A 21,076-nucleotide genomic window follows, 5' to 3' on the forward strand; every position below is an offset into this window, starting at 1 on the left:
TCATTAGGCTGAGTTACTCTGAATGTGACTTATTTTTATTTGAATGACATCAAAGTGGTATGTTAGCTACTTAAAAACATATTGAGATTGAACGAAAGATATGCTTGGATGCTAACAAGTATTTTACCACTATATGATAATGTAATCAGTAGTGAGTATCACTTTCTCACACCCCCACACCCTCCATATGCATTTACACAAGACATAGAAAGCATAGGTGGTCTGTTGGCATCAGCTGGTTCTTACTGTCACACATCTCAATGTAGCCACTCATTTAAAAGTATTAGTTTTATTGAGAGATAAATAACAGAAAGATGCCTTCTCAAATCCTCAAGCTGTCTCACTGCATAACACTGAGTATTTGGACTAATATCTCCAAGAGATGGTTGCTGAAAATACGGAAGTGATCTTGATAAGTAGTAGAGTTTCATTTGATATTACATAAGCTACTGACATCTATAAATAAAGGACAGGAGAAACACACCTAAAGAAAGCCAAGTTTTAAAGAGCAAACATGCATGTGGATAAAGGGAAACTAGTAAATATAATCTAATGATACTTCCAGAAAGCTAGGTTCCATACAGAAGAGATGTTATCATATTGGAGAGCTAAGAAATAGGAAACAAAGGGTAAGAGATGAATAGATATTTCTAGATAAGACAGTTTCCTAGATTAGTGTAAAAATCTCTCTCTTAATAGAGTTTTACACATTGTTTGGAAAAATGCATGGTAAATCTCCAGGACACTAAGGGTTCCTGAGTTGTGAAATGTTAGAATAATTAGATTAGTTATAGAAAACAATCGTAAGGCAGAATGAATGAGAATAAATGTTGCATACACATTTGAGTAGAGTTAAGTTTGGGAAACATTTAGAGGAAACATAACCCAAAGTATATGTAATACACTAATCGTTAGAGAAATGCAAATTAAACTACAATGAGACATCATCTCACTCTAGTCAAAACGGCTTTTAGACAAAAGACAGGCAATAATGAATGCTGTCAAGGATGTGGAGAGAGGAGAACCCTCATACACTGTTGGTGGGAATGTAAATTAGTACAGCTACCATGGAGAACAGTATGGAGGTTTCTCAAAAACCAAAAATAGAACTACCATATAATCCAGCAGTTCCACTGTGGGGGACATGTCCAAAACAAAGGAAATCAGTAAGTCAAAGGGATATCTGTACTCCCATGTTTATTGTAGCACTATTCATGAAAGTCAAGATGTGGAATCAACCCAACTGTTCATCAGTGGATGAATAGATAAAGAAAATCTGGTACTATACAAAATGGAATATTATTCAGTCATAAAAAGAATGAACTTCTGTCATTTGCAACCATATGAATGGAACTGGAGGGACATTATGTTAAGTGAAATAAGTCAGGTACAGAAAAAAAAATATTGCATGTTCTCACTAATATATGAGAGCTAAGAAAATATTGAACTCATAGAGATAGAGAGTAGAATGATGGTAACTAAAAGAAGGTTAGTGGGAATCAGGCGATAAGAAGGGATGGTTAACGAGTACAAAAATACAGTAAGAAAGAAGGAATAAGATCTAGTGTTTGGTAGACTATAGTTAACAATAACTTATTGTACATTTCAAAATAACAAAAAGAGTGGAATTGGAATGTTCCTAACACAAAGAAATAATAAGTGGTTGAAGTGATGGAAACCCAATTACCCTGATTTCATCATTATACGTGTACATTTATGTCAAAATATCACATGTAACCCAAAAACATGTTTAAGTAGTATATATTCATAGTAATTACAAATAAAAAATTTAAAATAACCCTAAGTATACGTAATAAGAACATAGCACTGAGCTATCATTTGTTATGACTCAAGGACATTGTGTCAATGTAAAAATGTAGGCAAATGGCTAACAGAAGGCTGGTGCTTTCGGAAGGGGATGAACAACACAATCAACCAATCACAAGAAAACCAAGTAAGCCCATGAGGACTCCACACTTGGAACACTGTGTGTGTCTCCAGTTACTGTTGCCCATGCAGAAGACAATGGAATTTAAGAGGCCATCCAAAGGTCTGGGAGGAAGTAATGGGGAGGAGAGTTTATTTACATAAGAATATCTCAAGAAGAGATTAAGAAGATAAAGACGCTAGTCTGAAAGTAAATCTGAAGAAAGTATATTTGTAAAATTGCTAAAAAGTTATATATACCTATGACTGTCATTTTCTCACTTCTGATTCCTTCAACCCATTAAGATGATTATACTCTCCTTCTATTTGACATTACCAGAATCTCTCGTCTATTTTAATTACCCAATAATAGGTATCTTTCCCTCCAGCCATTCTTTAAATTAAGACAAGTCATACCCCTAAAACCAAGGTCTGATCATGTATTTCCTAAGTAGAAAACCCACAAGGACCTTTGTTCACTCAGCAATGAAAGATTCTGGAGCCATGGATTTCACGGCCTTTTGCAATATAATCTCAACTTGCATTTAGCGATTTCTCACTAGATGCTACCCCTCTCTTTATCCTTCCAATCTCAGCCTCTGATATCATCACTACAGTTAGATGAGACTGCTCACTGTCCCCTGGATATGCCATTTATTTGCTGCATTTGTGCCTCTGCACAGATGCCCAGTTTGAGATATCCCCTCTAACATCAATCTTCAAATCTCTGCTATCTCAAATACTTTTTATTGAAGACTTAGCTGAAATTTCACCTTTCTGTGAAATCTTCATCAATCTGTCAGTTAATATTATTTTTTCTCCTCTTTCCTGTATTCCTTAGCACTTTATTTGGCCTGTGTTATACTTGTAATCCCATTCTTTGGGTCTCATTTCTGACTACCCCACTGGGGTACAGTAATAGGGAAGCAAGACATTTTAGACACATTTTGAGATTTTGAGGCTGATGTTATTAGGATAACTTTGCCTCTCTACAATGGAACGTCTGGTGCTGAAATCAGAAGACTGAGCTAGAAAAATCAGAGGCCTGACCCAGTGTGTCAGTTTCTGTCATCTTTAGCTTATCTCAGACACCTGGAAATTTATAGATAATATGTTTGCTCCACTAACATGATGAGTCTAATGCTCATGGGACAGCTTACTTCCAGGTAGTGATGACTGAAGAAGTCTACTTTATTTGCACTGAATGTTTATGTAGCATTGGGTGGATCATATTATGCAATATCTCTAGGCCAAAGCATCATTTTCCCAACACTCACTTTCCTAACCTTCAAATAACTTTATAAAATAATATGAGTCATGCGTTGCAAAAGATTACACCTTCTCCCTACAACAGAAGGGGAAATTCACTGATTTCCACTCCCTTTTCCTTATCCTCATAAATCATAAACTTAAATTTACCCTAGGGATTTTATTTCTTTGAACTCAATGTACAAGCATAAAACAAATTTTGTTCTTACAGGACATCCCATTTTTGTTTCATTAGTTCAAGGAAAGGGTCACTCAATTTTTAAAGCATTTGGTTTGATCTTTGCTATGATTCATGCTACCTAACATCCACAGACACACTCTATATACTGAAATGTATCATATATAAAATGTGTCTCCATGGACCCCATAATAGTGGTACTCTCACGTAAAGTACTCAAAAGCTGTATTATGGATACATGAGTCTATGCAGGGTGACCAGAAGTAGAAAATAAATTAATTTTGTCAAATATTTAAATAATTGTTGTTTTGCCCAAGTTCCTATTCCACGATAGATTTCTGTTTCTTCTTATGAAAGGTAAAATACTTCCCTGGGGCTATGGGAGGAAACACTTTAAAAAATTTCACCAAATATAAGGCCTAGATTATACTAGTTCTATTTTATACATTTTTATTCTATGATCAACCATCTCACTGATATTTCATTCCACAGAGAGGGAGGTGATAAAAAATTTTTATTAATATAATAAAGGAAAAAAGAAATAAAGAGGATTTGTCATAATTTAACTAGATAAAAATAATTCTTGTGATCTTAATGTAAGAATAGGCTATGATCTCTAAAAGAATACTGAATTATGGAAACATGATTTTTACATAATAGAACCATTTACACATAGAATTTAATCCTATTAAACAATAATTCTTAAGGCTCCATTGGCTTATATACATTTTTGTCTCTAAATCCTTTCCAGGGCACCATTAAGTTATTTTAAAATATTTCCTCATTGTATTGCCATGGAAGAGATTCTCCCTTCCCCCTTCTAATGACCAAAATTCTATTTCCCATGCTGGGTATCTACCGGGAACCATGATCATCAACCTTTGCAGAGAACTTCTCTTCATGAGTTTAAGATCACAGAGATTTATTTGCAAAAACAAATAGGGAGAGAGATTTGGCTTAAAATTTGTTGCCAGATTATGGCCATTATTTAGTCTTAAAACCCTGAAGGTCTTAGATAGGAGGGTCAAACCTAGTACAGCACTGTTGGAGCCTGCAAATGGCAGCTGAACCTGGGAGGAACCAGTTATTTCCAGGGCATTTCTCTCCTATTTCCCACAGTAAAAAAGTTGTCCAATTTAGAGGCATTTGGTATAGCTAGAGTAAGGAGGTAAACAAACATGCTTTAGAATTCCATTTCATTGACAAATCTGAAACATAGATCAAATTGGCCTTATTCCAAGACTAAACAGCCCCCAAAATCATCTCATTCTGTGCAGCAGAATCTCAGAGCTTCCAACCCACCTATGGCACAAAATCCTGGCCTCCAGTCAGCCAGCTAGTTATCCATGGAAGTGGCTCAAGGCTGACACTCAGATTGACTGGTTCACACTAATTTACTTCACACAGATTCCATTTATCTCCTAGAAGATCCCCTGGCAGCAGCTTATAATGGCATATCCTAGGATGCCTGCCTGCATGCGTGTTTAAAGCAACAGTGCTTGATGAATCTGAGTCCAGAAAACAGTTCACAGATTGAGGAGTAGGTGCAATCAGAAAACATCAAGAGGCACAGCTGGGACTTGGTGGCTTGCTTGACTGGTCAGAGCAGCTGAGCATTAAGTGTGTCTGCTTTTCTGCTAGCTGCTCACCATCACTGGAACAAATCAGAGAGCCACCCCCTTTTTCCTTTACCAGTCACCCTCCAAAGGAAAAGAGAAAAGAAAGTATGTCACCATCCAAGCAGTGTGTGCAGCTGTAGAGAAAGCTAATTTGATCATTTACCTTTACTTCTTAAATACTTTGATATTATTCTCAGTAAAACAAAAGCTGGTAGTTCTAAGGTTAAGTTGTTGAATGGTTGGATTGGCAAGATGTAGTTAGAAAAAGTGGAAGAAAACCTCAACTTATTTTTTTTACTTTCAACAATCAGTCCCAAAGAGCTGCCTGAAAGGCTATGATCATGGGGCTCATCGGTCAACCTCCAAAGAAAGGAAGGGTGCCTTTCTGGTTACTCTCCTACAACTACAAGAGAGCTTGGGGAAAGATACAAAAAAGCTGGATATTTATCTAATGAGTAAACGGGTGGATGAATGTAGGAACAAACAAGTCACTGTTCTCCAGTTGACATTTTAGAAGTGTGGTGAACCATTGCACAGCAACATGGTCAGCCTCCAAAGGTGGAGAGAATTGAGATCTTTTAATGGCATTGAAGCTAAAAGTTTTAAACAATGACAATTCACTGACAAATCTACCAAAGCAGTGACAAAGCACATTTAGTACTTATAAGGTTAAACACTGGGCTGCAGTAGCTGCTTGACGGTAAAAAGTAGGATTAAGGCTTTTGCATGAGCCTTGACATGATCGTGTTGTCTGTCTGCTGCCTTAAGCTTTGAAAAACAGCTGGGATCATCTTCTTATAAGCTCCAGCTCAAAGATGTTTAAGCAGTCCCCAATCCAATTAAACAGAGGTAAATAGAAGGAAGAATTGTACTGAGCACCATCATCACGTTTTTTCTTAATGAAAAACAGCATAATTGCGGGTTACACAGCTCCTTAATCTCACATTAAATCTAATAGATTGCTGACTTATACTGAGCATGACAGTCCCAGCTTTGTATATTGGTGTGCTTAATTTTAGGTCATTATCCTTTATTATGTGACTTGTAATCCTTAAAGCCCATGATTGTGTCTGGATATTTGGCAAGGATTGTATTTGGTAATACAAGGATTCTGCTTCTAAGAGTGATGGTTTAATTGAATGACATTATATAATTATTAGACGTTCAGAGAATTACATATATTGCTTTCCTTTTTTAATTGGCTGGTTTCTTATAAGTGTTTCCTTCAACAAACATGGTTCAAGATTATTATTGAGTTTTAGGGGCTCTTCTGAAAAGTACAGCTTTCACAAATGAAAGGCAAGTAGTTTATTGTTATGGAAATGTATCTAAATGCTATTAAAATGCCCAGTTCAAATACAATCCTGGCTCATCTACAAACTGGGTGACCTTGGTCATGTTACCTTACCTTTCTGTCTCCGTTTCTTCATTTATAAAATAGCAGTAGTGATGGTGCCTACCGGGTGCAAGAAACTGTTGTTACAATTATATGAGTTAAAACATGTAAAGTGCTCAGCCTAATGGCTCAAATGTAGACGGTCTAAGTAAATTCAGTATTATTACTATTTTTATATCTGTCTTTGTCTAGAAATATGCATAAATGTAAATAAGATGTCCAGATTTAAGGTCAAGACATTTTATTTTACTAGCAACGTAGTAATATCTAAAATTTCTCTGACCTAGTAATATAAGAAATATTTTAAATAGCTTTATTATCTTGATCTTCATTGAAGACTGTAGAAATCTACAAGGTATTGTTAGTGGCCCCTTTTATTTTACCAGTTTAAAGAGGCATGTCCATTTTTATCTATTAACTAAATAAAAACCTGTCCAAAGTCATCTGTAATTCTCTTTTTTCTTATCAAGAGTGCTGAATACGGAAGGAAGTAAAAGTGATTTCTGACAATGCTGACCAGATAACATAGAACCTCATTGGAAAGTTATTCTAAATAGCTTTTTTTATTTTTTGTGGATAAATTAAATAAAAATTAAGTGGAATGGAAATGAGGATATGGTAATACACTTTATATATATATTACCCTTTTAGAGTACTGATTTGGGTTTGAAAATTTAAATTATTGCTGTGCTCAATCAAATTTCAGCTTATGGATATGATTAGATCATAACATTTTAAATGAGCAACTATAATCTTTTATATTTGAAAGTAAGAGCAGGTCTTGCACCATCACTTGTGCATGGTTCTTGATTGCTGCTTTTTTCCTGGTTTCCATTCACACATTAAGATTTAAGAAATGCTAGTATTGAAACTGAAAGTCTAATGAAGCTCGGCTCCGTCAATGGCAAACACATTAGTGGAGGAGGTCATTTGATGGCATATACATCTAACACACAGAAATAGTGGTTTACTTGTTATTAACATTCTTCTTTTTCATTTCTAGGGTAGAAAGCACCATAAAACCTCATATAAAATAACATCAAAAACTCTCTTTTTCTTGAACACCAGGTTAACATTAGGTGATTCGGAATGCATTATTATATCCATTTTAGTTAATTTTAAAGGTGAAAAAATAGACTTATTTTGGGGGAGGGGCAAGGGATAGCATTAGGAGATATACCTAATGCTAAATGATGAGTTAATGGGTGCAGCACACCAACATGGCACATGTATACATATGTAACAAACCTGCATGTTGTGCACATGTACCCTAGAACTTAAAGTATAATAAAAAAAAAAGGAAAAAAAAAAGTTTTTGCTGTGTTTTTATCTTGTTTGACCCAATATTTATACTGCTACCTGCCCCGGCTCACCCACCCCTAGACACACAGCAGATCACAGAGCGAATCAGACCACTGCATGGTTCTGATCCTTCTATAAAAGCAGCTGAAATAACTGGATCAGAGACTTCATGATTGGTCTCAGTAAGTACATTTAGATATAAGTAGTGCCTTGCTTTTGGTCTTTACAACACATACTCCATGAAACTCATTAATTTGAACTTATAGATAATAGCAATATTCTATATTTGAGCAAATTTCAAAATAGTGATAGAAAAATAAGTGGGTCAAGTTACTCATAAGGGAAAAAAATAAAATTGTCAAAAAATTCTGATGACAACACTTTGCCCCAGAAAATAAAGTAACGTACTTAAAAATTTAAGAGAAAGAAAAAATTGAACTAAGATTTTCTATCCAGCAAAACTGACTTTTAACTAGAAAGGCTGCAAGCTAATATAAGCATGCAATAACTTAAGAAATATTGTTTAAATATGCCTTTCCTGGGTGACCTACTAAAAATGAGCTTTAGATAACTAGAATAATTGAAAAGCCATCAGCATCAGAATAGGGGGTAAGCACTAAATATACATGTACCTGTAGAACTAAAATCAAATGATGGTTATAGAAGTATGACTGCATTCTCTGACAATTCATAGAACAAGTATGAAAAATGCAGTTGATCAGAGGGATATGGAGAGTGCATAAAAAGCAGGATAAGCTGAGTAATTACATAGTAATACATATACTTAGTAGTATATGTATTACCTGAGAGTAAAAGAGTATCATCTCAAATTAGATGCTGGAAGAGAGAAAGTAAAATGTTAATAGCAAATTATTTCATTATTGCTAATAGTTGAGGGCTAACTGGCAATGAGAAGAAAGGTAATATATAAAGGTTTTAGCATAAAGGTAAACATTAAGAAAAAAAAAAACTACCAAATATTCCCTCAATACCTACATACAGAAAGAGAGAAAGAGAGATTTTGAGGAAAATAAAATGAAATAGATGACACAGTAAAAGAACATATATAGTTTCAGATATTTGTGTCTATGTACAAACTTACCAACTTTATCAATAAATGTTAATGGACTTAATTCACCTATTAGAATAAAAGAGATTAAGATTGAGTAACAAAGTAAAATCTAACACTATGTTGTTTTTAAAAAGATACATCAAAAACAAAGAGTTAAGCAAGATTCAAGATAAAAGGATAGACAGGATATAAATAAATTTTTAAAAAGCAGTGGTCACAATATTATTGAACATGGTGGAATGCAAACCAAAGAGCAATAAATAAAGACACAGAGAAGAGTATTTCATAATACTAAAGATTGTGATTCACAATGGAGGTATTTCCATGACTAATATATGTGTAAGTAATAACACAGCTACTTTAATAAAGCAGAGACTAAAGAGAATGGAAACTAACGATAGATAATGTTAGCACATATCTCTGAATATAAGACACATAATGGAGACAAAATATTGACAAGAATATAGAAAACCCACAGAACTAAGTCAATAAAGTAGATGTAATAATCAAACTCTAACGCCAATAGTAGACAGCACACCTTGTATTTAAGTGCACATGAAACATTTACCAAAACTGGCCACATCTTAATTTCCGGAGTGACCCCTCCAACATTCCAGGAATGGAACTAGCATAGACAACTTCTCTGATCACAACGCGATAAGGCTAGAAATTAGATCGTTCCACCTGGAAATTTCAAAACACATTACTAAATAATTCAGCTCAAAAGGGAAATTCAATACAAAATTGCAGAACTTAAAAAAATTGTAATAATGAAGACATAACAATACAGCAAACCAAAGAAAGAAAGGAAAAAAAAAAAAAACAAGAGGAAAGAAAATGAGTTAGAAAACAGTAAAAAGAAGAACAAAGAAAGAAATGCAAAAGATACTTTTAACAAAATAATCAATAAAACCAACAAACCACTAACAAATCTAATCAAGAAGCAAAGGGAAAATTCACAAATACACAAAATCAAAAATGAAAGGGGAAGGAAAATGACTATCAATAGGAAATTTAAGAAGTCTTAAGAGATCATAATGCTCAGTCTATACAAATTAATTTGAAAATATAGATTAAACAAGTAATTCTCTGGGAAACTTGGTAGTGATAGAAAGATTAAGTAGACAATTATAGTAGAAATAGGGAAAGAAAAGCCATTAGACAAAATTAAATGTCCACTTATGTGAAAATACTTAATAAAATAGGATTGCTGGATATTTCTTTGATATGACAAAATACATAAGCCTTGGCTCCAAAGCCAACAAGCTACTTAATTCAGAAACATCAGTGATTTCCCATCAAAATAAGGAAAACAACAAGGATGCCCACTGTTTCCAATAACTATTTAACATTGAGTTGAATGTATTTACCGATGCAATTAAGCCAAATGGAAACACCACCTCCTGGGTTTAAGCGATTCTCCTGCCTCAGCCTCCCGAGTCACCGGGATTACAGGCATGTGCCACCACGCCTGGCTAACTTTGTATTTTTGGTAGAGATGGGGCTTCTCCATGTTGGTCAGGCTGGTCTCGAACTCCCGACCTCTGGTGATCCACCTGCCTTGGCCTCCCAAAGTGCTAGAGTTACAGGTGTGAGCCACCGCTCCTGGCCTGTTACTATTATAATATCATTCATTCTATAAACAATGAGTGCTACTGGGTGACAGCGCATGTAGGAGGTGCTGGGTTTAGAGCAGTGATCAATAATCTTTGTATTCATCAGGTCTCAGTGGTTGTAAGAACTAAATATTTACACAAAGGATGCTCACCACAGGGTAACAGGAACAGGGAACTTCTAAAATTTATTTGTAGGAAGAACTACACCAGCCTTTTTTGGTTGCCACACCTGGAATAAAAGGATTTCATCCACTTGTTCTGCCTTTGCTTCATTCAGCTTTAAGTTCAGGACCTCAGAAGAGATTAATTGGTTGAGCTAAAGAAACCTGCCCATCCCGTGGCCATACTGTGGTAATGATAGAGGAATTGATCTGGTGGTAGGCGCTTCAAGCATGCTTAGGGCATCTGAAGGAAGAGGACAAATTAATACATTGTTTCTGCAGGAATGCACAAAAGAAAACTAGGGTGCTCTCATGGCAGTAGTAGATGCTGGACAGCAAAAAAAGAAAAGAAAAGAAAAGAAAGAAATGTTGCTGATCTCTAAAGGCTGATGACGTCTTTGTAATTGACCACTTGAATGACTTCTTTGTACTTGACCACTTGGATTTGTCTGCCATGTAAGTCTATGCTGAATGTGAGGCCACCTTATCTGGTGAAAAATAACCAGTATAAAATCTATCATCAAGTGGTCACCAACTCTGCTTACTCCCTATAGTAATTTAGAGCTATGCTCTGATCATCTTCTACCTAAATCATCTTTTCTTTCAATAAAGTAGTGTGTGGTAGCACTGAACCATATACCTGTTTTCCTTCTAAATGCACCCGTGGTAAGGTATCTTTTATAGGTAAGACTTCTTAAGTAGAAGAGAAATAGCCAGTGCCACCATGCTCCTACAGAATAAAGAGGGCAGGCCTGATGGGAGGGCTCGGGCTCTCAGACGCAGCAGGGTTAGTTTCTGCCACGCACTGGGATTGGTATTCCTGTTGTGCATCCAGACCATGTACAGAATTTCGGCTGACTTCAAAGAGAGTGATTTTGAGAAGAGAGAGTTAGTTGCCAAAAGGAGAAAGCAAGGCATTAATCTTTGATAAGCTCCATTTACTAATTTATAAAGGCAATGGGAATTGGGGTGAGGTTAAAAAGTAAAAGCTGAGGGAACTATCTGTAGTGAATGCTAATGATTTTCTGACCATGTCATGAACTGTGCTTTTTTTTTTGGTGGGGGTTGAGGAGGGGAACTATAGCATGATTATAAAACATATATACTATTTAGTAGTTTATGAGTGTTTGTAAGATTTGTTTAAAAACTAGTTCTGACCCCTTAAAATGGAAGAGCTATTTGCTAGAAGGGGCTTGTAAGTCACAGCAGTTACAGGAGACATGTTTAGAATTCAGAGTCAACAGAGAGAGATTAGCATAGACAGCAATGCAAACAGTGTTTCCATTTTTTGTTCATTTTCTTTATATCAACACAGAGAAGACTGGGAATGACAGGCAAGAAGCTCTAGAAAGAATTTGGAGAAATTTACAGAAGAAAGAGAACCAATAACCATGCCCCAGGTATAAAGAACACAAACATCTAGGTAGGAACTATTTCAAACAGTTAAGTATGGATGATGTTTATTTATTCTTAGGGATTTTTATTTCTTTTAGCATGTTATTCTTTCAGTCATAGGCATATTTGAGGGACCTAGTACGTCACGTACTGTCCAAGGTGCTGGGGAGAGGAAACAACAATAAAAGATAGACATGGTTTGTGCCCTAACAGATCTTATGGTCTGACAGGCAAGAAACATTGAACAAGTAATTACAGTCGCATGTGATGAATGTCAAGCTGGGCTGATACACAGTGCGTTTGGAACAAGCAGCTAGGGGACACTGGACCATTTTGTTTCTTGAGAGAACTAGAGTGTAGCTGATAGACTCTGTTCAAAAACTGTCTATTTAATTTTCAGGTTTGGATGTTGACATATATATACTTTACACATTTTGCATCTTTTAATCCTCAAAACGACCCTGCCGAATAGATGCGTGTTTTCCCATTTATCGATCAGAAAATTTAAACTCAAGGTAGTTGAAGTAACACGCCCTTTTCACACACATAATAAAAGCTAAGGCTGTAAAAAAGGACCTGCTTCAAAAACAAGCTGATTTTAGGATTTTTTTAAAAAGATGAGTAACATAGACTGACAAAGGGAGATCACTTTTAGTAGGAACATTTCAATGGTTAATTACACCAATATAAAGATGAAGCGTTATACCTAAGGTCACATAGGCTTTGGTTTTGGTTTTATAGTTAAATTAATATAAAAATGAAGTCTTACTCTTAGGCTAACTTAGGCTTTGGTTTTACAATAGATCAAAGGTGATCTGTTGCCCAGACTTTGGCCTTATTTTTGTGCCCAACTCTATAATACATATCCAAATTCAAGTGCCTAAACCGAAGGTCCCAGATCTAGGTCCCAGGGTTTCCCAGAGTTATTTTGCCCATCTGTGGTTATTTGCTTTCCCTTTCATTCATGCAGATACTTTCCTGAGTGAACTTTTGGTGTCCCCTTTCATAATATAAGCTCCAGAAAACGAAAGTTCAATTAAGCAAGAAAAACCTGTTTAATTGAAGCCAACCATTGTTTATTGAACACTGATTGGTGGAAAGCACTGTGATAAGTGTTGAGGAAACAAGCTTGGTAAGACACAGTCTATGTCTTATGTTTGCTTCCCACTCTCATCAGTCTTGACCAGGGATTGGCAAATGTTTTCTTAAAGGTTCAGATAGTAAATATTTTATACTTGTGGGCCATATAGTCTCTATCAAAACTATTCAAGTCTGCAGCTGAAGCATGAAAATAACCAAAAACAATACATGAATGGATGGGTGTGGTTGTGTTCCAATAAAACTTTATTTACCAAAAACAGATAGCAGGCTGAATTCAGCTTATGGTTTGCAGACCTCTTGTCTTGACCATTTCTGGTTAGGTGCATCAAACCACCAGCTGAGCTTCAGTTTTTATATCACAGTGATAGTCATGATATGAATTGGGAACTTATCAGAATCTCTGAGCATAAGATTATAACATAAACATCTCTCCATCCTTTTATTTTTTATGCATTAAACAAAAAACTTGCTCTGCCTACCCCTTTAAAGCCTCATTCAATCACCACTCTGCTCCAGCAGAGAAAAAGATGTGTGTTTTGGCTTCCTCCACAAGGAATGATTAGGGAAATGGTTAGAGACTTGCTGTATAACATTAGAGACTTGCTCAGATAAATAGGCCTTCACTTTAACAGTGGTATAAATGAAGCAGCCAAGAGAATGACAGCATCATTAATTCAAGGAATATTTGTTGAGCACCTACTATGTGAAAGGTCCTGGAATACAGATATTAGAGAAGTGGCAAACAAAAGACACAGGCTCTCCATCTCTTATAAAGCTTAGAATATGACTAGGAGACACACAATCTGTACATAAACACAAAAGATATAAATGATTATTAATTAAAAAAGAAAATGAGTAATATGAAAGAAATTCACACTTTGACATGAGAATAAACATAGAGTGAACCTAATGAGGCTTGGAGGTCAAGGAGGGTCTATTTAAGGAAATGACCTTTAAAGTAAGAACTGAAAAATGGGCAGAAATTAGGTGAAAAGTAGGCAATGGGAAAGATTACAGGTTAAATGGGTGTCACTTGAAAAGATATGTGAAAGTTCTGAGGCAAGAAGGAGCTTGGCCTGGTCTGGGGAATGCAGGATGGCCAGTGAGACTGGAGGTCAGAATACGGGGAGGTGACTGGCAAAAATGAAGCTGGAGAGGAGAGAGGTCGAACCACAAGCCTAAGAGCACTTGTTAAGCATTTTGTATTGTATCCTAAATGCAATGAGAAGATGTTGAAATAATTCATGCAGAATTGGCATGTTTACATTTACATATGTAAAGATCGTCAGTAAGAAAAATGTCTTGGAAAGGAAATTTGATCAAACCCACTCTCAGCCTTTCTCTTTCCAGCACCTTCTCTGGGCAAAACACCCTTGGCAATTGCACCCAGAACCAGGAGATGCGTAAAGGGAGAAAGTCATATCTCCCTTCCGTAGATTTATTAACTGTCCATAAATAACCTGGAGACATTTATCACCATGAATTTGCTTCCTTATGCAAACATACAATTCTTACGCTATGTAAAAATTAAATACAAAAGTCAGTCCCATGTATAAATCACAGAATCACTATATAAAACAATTACTTTAAGAGTCAGACATAAGATGGTCTAGATAAAGAAAGCAGGGAGCCAGAGGTGGAAAACTCCCTTGAAGAAGATTCTGCTAAACCCAATAAAAGGTATCCATGAAAGAGGTGGTAAAATTAGATGTAGGATACCAATTCAGATATGGAAGACGACTTAGAATACACAGACACACACACACACACACACACACACACACACACACACAAACATACGCACATGCACACACAATATGCTAGGCAGGAAACTTCTGATCCTGTCTGGCAGTTGGTCTCTAGTTAGTATAATAGTCTTTTGAGATCAGAGTGAGAAAGGGAGGAATTGAAGTGACCATTCAGCCATCTGCTGCTGAGCATATTCAGGGAAAAGACAGAAAATTCGCTGTTTGGAATACCTTGCAAGTGTCATCTGACACTGACATTTTTAGATTATCCTCAAGTGAATTATTCTATACCTATTGTGTGTGTGTGTGTGTGTGTATGTGTGTACTAGTATGTATAAATACTCAAAGACACAGAGTCAGTATCAGTTAATCTCATAGTGGTGACAAAGCTATATATCCAAGTTCAGAGTTGTAACTTTAACTGTTTAGTGTATTAATGCCTCACTAGGCTCATGAATGCTACATATTCTCCACTATTTGTTTACTAGCTTGTCAAAATTATTCAATATATGCAGTGTCACAAAGCACATGGTCACATCTCATATGTCTGCTTCAAGGGCAGGACCAGTGTGACCTTTGACTTTTTCTTTTACACGGGATAAAATCATTCTTTAGGAACAATGTCCATTTGCACAGCTACCCAATCTGCTATTGAAGCAGTCTCAATTTTCTTTAATATTGCTTGTTAAATGTTTATAGCTAATTTTATAGTAAAGGGCTAGATGTCTGAATATTTTCAAATGCATTCTCTATTGGAGTGGATTTTAACTGTTCTTCTTTCATTATGTTTTACGAGATCGAAAATAGACACATAGAAAATAATGAAGTGGCTTAAAAAATTCTTTCTTGGATAATGAAAAACCTGTATCATATAGAAGAATAGAAGACTGCTCCCAAACATCCTCTGACTTGGAAGATAGTTACACGTTTGTCTGTTACTTATTTCTCATCCAGAAGCAAATATCAACCAGTCAACATCGAATGCCATTTGATCTCATCCCCTTTGGCTTGGGAAACCTGTGACTACCCACACTCAGGGGCCATCGGCATGGAAAGTATTAGTTTCTGTGCAGCCCAGGAGCTCTATAGGAAGCGGTGGAATCCCAAAGGTGGGTTGAAAGGTTCAAATCATAGCCAAGAAAAATAACTTCAGTCACTGTCAACGGTCAATATCATTTAAATCTCTAGAAATCTTATGGAAAAAAAAGATAAAAATTAAAAATAATGGCTTTCTTTAGGGTCCTTCCCACAGCAATGATTCAGAATACTACATTTTTAGACAGGGGAGGAGAAAATCATAATGCTCGGTAGAAGAGAGATGTAATTTTATTATCTGGCAAGATAGCGGCTTCATCATTAAAAAATTCAACCAGCTAGAATACAGCGTCCTTTGACCTAGCAGATAAAAGGTCAGACAGCAATTTTGAATAATAAATGAGACCTGTTGACCTGATGACCCAAATCTGGCAGGGTGAGTGTTTCCTCTTTCACAGATGCAGACACACACACCAAGACAGCTCAGCTAATGAGCTGCCTCAACCCAGGTTGTGGGTGCTGCAGTGTTTTTGTGTTATGTAGTACAGGAGAGAACAGATTTCTGAAGCTGTTGTGTCATGTAAAGTGATATTTATAGAAATATTTCTATTGTGGCTTTTAAGGAGACTCTTTCCTGGGTTCCCAATGTTTCTATTTAGTTGTTGAATTGAGTAGAAACCTAAACATTGGTCAAGGTATTTCTTCCACCTCTGATTTCCTTTATTATTTTAGCACTGACAAAGAAGAAAGGAAATGCTATATGCATTTCACTTATATTAACAGCAAGGTGATTTTATGAGAATTTTCTAAAAATGGGAATGAACCTAATTATCTTTAAAAATGTGCCTCTTTCCCTTCATTTTGGTGCAAATAGTCCTTGTATTTAGATAACGGGTGTAGATGTAGAAGGTACTAAGCTATATGGATATTTGTGATATAGTAATTAGTTTAAATGTTTAACTTTATTTGAGTAACATAGTGATGTAATTTGAAACCTTAAAAATTTACAACTAAAATGAAAACAGAAATATGGCTTTAAACTAAACTATCCATCCCTACAATTTTAATCCTTAAAATTTTCATTATTGCTTTTGGAAAATATCAGCTGTTACAAAGTAAACTTGGTAAATGTTTACATTTTTTTGATAAATATCCTATAATATGTCTAATTTTGACACTTTTGCTTAATAACATGTATAGTGCCTTTAATTTGTGTTTACTTGGTATTCTTTTCAATAAAAGATTTCAGGAGCCTGGCCAAATTCCAGTTTAGCTAATTATATTTCTCTTGCTAGGTCCCCTTTTAGCTTTCAACTGACTATGATAGTCTTCTTCACTCTTCATGTTAAACTCTTGCCAATTTCTGAATTGCAGAAGAGCCATTTGGTAAAATAACATTATCTCTACTTGTAGTAATATCATACAGATGATTAAAAATTGTTTTGAACCAATTTTTTGTTATTTACCATAAATTGGAAAAAAAAAAAACCTTAACAATGAAGGATTTAGAGAAACCCTCACCATATATTTATCACAATTTCCCATTATCTTCCCAAAACAGAAAGACAAAATGGGAGCCAAAGCTGGTTGTTTTTCAGTTGGTTTCAAGCCTGTTCAATTTGCTGTAACTGAATAAATTCATATAGAAGACTTTTGGTGTGCAGAGCCCTAGTAAGCAGCATTGTGTTGTGTTGCAAACATTTTGCTTTGTGCATATTGAACTTTTCCAGAAAGTCACAACTTTTCCAAAGTAAAGGCACTTGACCTAGATTTATGGGTGAGGTCCCATTCTAATTAGTAACATGGAATACTATGCTACATAGATATACATCAGCTGAACTGTGATACAGGAGAAGAAAGGAAGTGAGTTTACAGGGAGTGAGGAAAAATGACACCTTATGTATGTGTTTTGTGGAGCACTTCTTTGTCCCGTTTACACACTTCAAATTTATTTTTATATAACCTCACTACAAACTCATGTAGAATATATGTAGTTTTGTGTTGGTAAATGTTTAATAAAAGCAAACAAACAAAAACCCCAATTTGTACTATTTGTCAATTTTTATGGTACAAATACTCCCACCATAACTAATTTCAAGCTACCAAAATGATGTCACTACGTACAAAGCTGAGGACAGATTCATACAATTGGCTGTCAGGAGCTGGTGCTAGCTGGCTCCATCACACCACTAAGTATAGAGGGGCTATTGGTATCTTCATTTTGGAGTCAAGGAAACTGATATGGAGAGATTTAATGATTCATCTGAGATGGAGAAGCAAAGAAAAGCAGGGCTTGTACTTAGACATCTTTTATTACCAGGTTCTGAGTTTTTCTCCACTTTCTACTATGTGAAGCCATTTAAGATAAAAAAAGGCAGGAAGTGTAAGTGCCGAAAGGGTAAGGAAACTGTGCACCAACTCAGGAAGTGCACGTGCACTTCATGGAGGATAGAGGCAGGGCGGACCCACGAAAGACTTCAGAGCAGAGGCAGACACAAAGGAAAGAAACACTAGGAGACAAAGATGCAGACAAAGAAGAAAGAAATAGATCTGGGGGAAACTGGGAAAAGTAGGGGGAAAGAGATAAAGAAAGAGAGAACATGTGCAGGTAAGCATTTTGGATAAGGAATACTCAACTTTTATATCAGTTTTCTCCTTCTGGCTCATTTGCCTCTTTCCCACTTTTATCTCTCTTCCTTCATGTTGTAATAAATATATTTTTTGTTTGTGGTATTTTTTGTAGTTTTGTTAATATAGCAAACCAGCTAATGTTTTATATTTCACTCGACTCTCCTACTATTTCACCCTATCACCCATAATTCAATTAAATTAAAATGAAGTTTGATTTATTTGTTTTACATTCAGACCACTTATTTGATTATTTTACTGGGTCAATGGTTTGCCGTTTAAAAAATATACATATTTCTCAGCCCTTTACTGTAGTATTACCTTGCAAAGACAAAGGGTTTCACATCCATTACCTAAAAAGTCTTATAGCACTCCTTCAGAAGAAAGGGCTATTAATTTTATTTTACAAAATAAACAAAGACAAAAGGAATGAAGTAATTGTTTAACAAATAGCAAAATGAACTGAGGCTTGAATCTGTGTTTCTACGTTATTATTCTATAATACGTAGCTATATTACACTGTTTCAAAATCAAAATATACAGTAAAATCTTTAAACACATTTTCTTTGAAAATAAATGTTTGGATGAGAATGTATTCCACCATTTATCTATGGAGAAAACAAATAATAATGCTCTATTTTAATTGCCAGTGTAAAAGTTTAAGGCATAATAAAGAGGTAAATATATAAATGAGGCAATACAATGTCCATCCTTGGAGAAAATATTTTACCAACAGTTAAATAATGAAATTGAGTAACTGAGTTACAGGATATAAATTATAATGATGAAAACCATTTAAACGTACCAGCATAAGAACAAATCGTTAAGTTAGAGTATTGTTAGAACTAAAGATCTGTGTTCCTTTCTTCATTTTAATTTTCATTCTGTTGCAAATAAGTCACTTTTTCCCTAATCTATTACTTCAAAGAATTTACATAAGTGTTTCTAGCAGATTGCCTATAGTAGGGTCTGGAAATCAGCAGGGTGACATTCAGCAGTGTTCCTGTACATGGATGGATGGAACTGACTTATCAACTGTCACCCATATCACCCAAATCATCCATGTGAAGAAGGCTGACTTGGCACTGAGCTGGCAATTATCTGGTGAACCCAGCCTAGCAAACTGCCCAAACTGATAAAAGTTCAAAGAATAAATATAATTGCATTGGGAAATCATGGAGAATCCTTTTTGATGATTCAAAATGCAATATCTTGAATGGATTCAATCCACAATAGCATGCTCATCAAGTCACCTAAGAAAAAAATACAGACTGCTATTATAGGCATTCTACAACATGGTTCAAAACCTTGCATAAACCTGGTCTTTACAGAAATGTAAATTATGAGTATAGCGCATGCTGAGTACATGTGGAAAGGTTACACACTCACTAATGTTATATAATCCATGTTACATGTATAATACATATATATACATGTAGTACACATACACATACAATAACTTGAATAATTAACTCAGGTTATTAGAGCAATGATAGAAAGGAGTTTCACTCCGAACAGATAAAAAAGAAAAGATGAATACAAGAATTTACTGAAAGAAATTTGACTTCAACAATTAAACAATAGTACTGCCAAGGTTGACTTGGCCAGAATAAGAAACTTCACTTTAAAGGTAATTTGCTTTATTAGTTCTGAGTATATCAGGCTATCCAAAAAGCTTAGAAGCCAACCAGCAGTGCCATAGCAGTCAGAGCAAAATGAACAATTACAGTGTCATTATACTTAGCTTTCTAAGGTTAGGAAGTTCTTGCCTGTTTTCTAAGTGAAGGGAGCTGTGTTGTGTTCAGCATTTATTAAATTTCCCTGAACTTTCAGATTATCTTGGAGAAAAAAACTGACTGCTGCCTTTAGTATGATAATATGAAAATCCAAAGTGAGGAGCACCAAATGTTGACTTATTTTGTGTGAGCTTAAGGGTCTCTCAGACATTACAATGGCTAAGAATTTCATCTCAGACGCCATATTCAAAAAGATTATAGAGTGATTGCTTGGAAGGTGATGTTCAGAAGATTTCTAATGTTGTATCTGGATCTCGCAAGAAACAATGCCTTGATTTATGAGCAATGTATGCCAGAAGGTAGGAATGGAGAAACAACAGCTCACATGGCACCTTTTGAGTTCTTGTGTAATGAAATCTGGCTGAGGTCAAGAGAGATCAGCCCGTGAGCCTGGAAAAGTGACCAACGACCATCCTGAGGCTCAGTTAAATGAAGGAGGTGTTCCTAGATAATCTCCAAGGCGCTCATTAGCCTTAGAATGATTTAATAGCATCTAAGGTTTCTATAATATTACAGTTCAAAAAATGTTTTACATATATTAATTTCTTATATTATTATTACTAGGTTTTAGAAAAAAACTAAAGCTCAAAGTGGCTAGCCAGGATGACACAGATTGAGGAGGTGAGATTCAAATGTTAGTTTCCATCCAATGTATTTGGAATGTCCGTAGAAGTGTACATTGGTATGGTTATTGTAGTGAATAGTGGGTAGAAGTGACCTCTTCCTTCATTGATGCTGAAACAGGGGCCCTGGTGGAATCTGGAGCAGTGGATTCCCTGAGTGGAGGACTCAGAGGAAAGGCCCAGGTCACTATCTTTCCACAGACACTGACTG

At 35.6% G+C, this 21,076-nt stretch overlaps 1 protein-coding gene and 1 long non-coding RNA gene across 4 annotated transcripts in view; one reads left to right on the plus strand and one right to left on the minus strand.

Annotated features, from left to right (window-relative positions):
- Nucleotides 1-21,076, plus strand: part of LOC129014437 (uncharacterized) — a 103,678-nt gene that overhangs the window by 71,198 nt on the left and 11,404 nt on the right. The window contains exon 1 of one of the 2 annotated variants that reach the window (XR_008494219.1): nt 15,742-15,892. The exons of the other annotated variant lie outside the window; for it this stretch is intronic. This is a non-coding gene — a long non-coding RNA (uncharacterized LOC129014437). Of the gene's footprint in view, nt 1-15,741; nt 15,893-21,076 lie in introns of those variants that run through there. 2 annotated transcript variants of the gene reach the window in all.
- Nucleotides 1-21,076, minus strand: part of WDR72 (WD repeat domain 72) — a 208,758-nt gene that overhangs the window by 18,263 nt on the left and 169,419 nt on the right. The window lies entirely within an intron of this gene.

This window comes from Pongo pygmaeus, chromosome 16, assembly GCF_028885625.2.
Source record: "Pongo pygmaeus isolate AG05252 chromosome 16, NHGRI_mPonPyg2-v2.0_pri, whole genome shotgun sequence".
In the NCBI taxonomy this organism is placed as follows: Eukaryota; Metazoa; Chordata; class Mammalia; order Primates; family Hominidae; genus Pongo; species Pongo pygmaeus.